Below are 1,400 nucleotides of genomic sequence, written 5' to 3'. Positions count from 1 at the left end.
ATACTATACTATGACGTTTTCATCACATTTTAGGTGACATACTATACTATGACGTTTTTATCACATTTTTAACGACATACTATACTATGACATTTTTATTACATTTCGGACGACATATTATGGCGTTTTTATCACATTTCGGACGACATGCTATACTATGATTTTTTCATGATTTTGGTCGACATACCACATTTTCTAATGACATGACTTTTCAGAGCTGCCCAGCTTCGGTGGAGCCTCCCAGTGGAGCCATCCAGCCCTGTCACATCAGAGAGGCTATCAGAAGATACAACTACAGACACACAGTATGTACACACACAAGATGGCTAATGTGCACATCAAGTTGGGTGCAGGACACAAACAGAACACGTGTTCTTTCACTTCACACACCTAATTCAGTGAGAGCGGATGCTATTTTAAAACACATCCACCTTTCTTTCTCTCTCAGAGTGCCTACTGGAGGAGTGGGATGGCTTTCCTCACCTGCTGAAGATGCAAGACATTCTCACACATACCTGCACAAATAGTTTACTTTTCTTGTTCCTTTGTTGTAATAAAGATTTTTCAGCAAGCCTGTATTTGTTAATCATTCTGTTTCTGAGAAATACACAGTTAGCTTTGTTAAATCTTGAAGTTACATTGTACAGTGTGTGCCTTTGTAAAATCTTATCCTAAAATAATACCTGCTGCAACTTTTTCATTGTTGAAAAGAAACTTTATTGGTCACTAATACAGAAACACAAGAGACTACTGAGCATGCTCAAAACTCAGCTTGTGACATCATAGCAACATGAGCACATGGAGGTGGGTCTTCTCTCTGGAATTGCCTCAAATATTGAAAAAAAAAAAGTGACAGAAGGGTTCAATATGACGGCTCAGAGGGCGGAAAAGCAAGAAAACTTGTGTTCATCTGTGTTGGTTTCTCAGAGCTTCTGTTAGCTTGATATCAATGTCTCCATGATGAGTGTGTGTAGCATGTGTGCATGAATTAATTAGCGTTAATGTGGCTCAGTATTTCTGAGCACTGTTGATGAGTGCCTCCCTCTCCATCAACAGCTCTCCATATCTCTGCTGAAGTTCTCGTTCTCGCTCCATCTGCCTCTCCACGTCCTCCCGCAGTGCCTGAAACACACATGGAAAGGTGATGTCATACAGCAGCTCACGCTAGTTCAGTAAAATGTCATGTCGATCAAAATGTGATAAAAACGTCATAGTATAGTATGTCGCCCAAAATGTACTAAAAACGTCATAGTATAGTATGTCGTCCAAAATGTGATGAAAACGTCACAGTATAGCATGTCGTCCAAAATGTGATAGAAACATCATAGTATAGCATGTCGTCCAAAATGTACTAAAAACGTCACAGTATAGCATGTCGTCCAAAATGTGATAAAAACGTC

General features: G+C 39.6%; 1 long non-coding RNA gene across 1 annotated transcript; it reads left to right on the top strand.

The window, feature by feature from the left end:
* Window positions 1–125: 125 nt before the first annotated feature.
* On the top strand, window positions 126–573 carry LOC126387228 (uncharacterized). The gene is made up of 2 exons (XR_007569616.1): window positions 126–305; window positions 449–573. It is a non-coding gene; the product is annotated as an uncharacterized LOC126387228 (long non-coding RNA).
* The last annotated feature ends 827 nt before the right edge of the window (window positions 574–1,400 follow it).

Source organism: Epinephelus moara, unplaced genomic scaffold, assembly GCF_006386435.1.
Source record: "Epinephelus moara isolate mb unplaced genomic scaffold, YSFRI_EMoa_1.0 scaffold2923, whole genome shotgun sequence".
In the NCBI taxonomy this organism is placed as follows: domain Eukaryota; kingdom Metazoa; phylum Chordata; class Actinopteri; order Perciformes; family Serranidae; genus Epinephelus; species Epinephelus moara.
The sequence above is the reverse complement of the archived record's forward strand: the minus strand, read 5'-3'. Positions and strand labels throughout refer to the sequence as shown.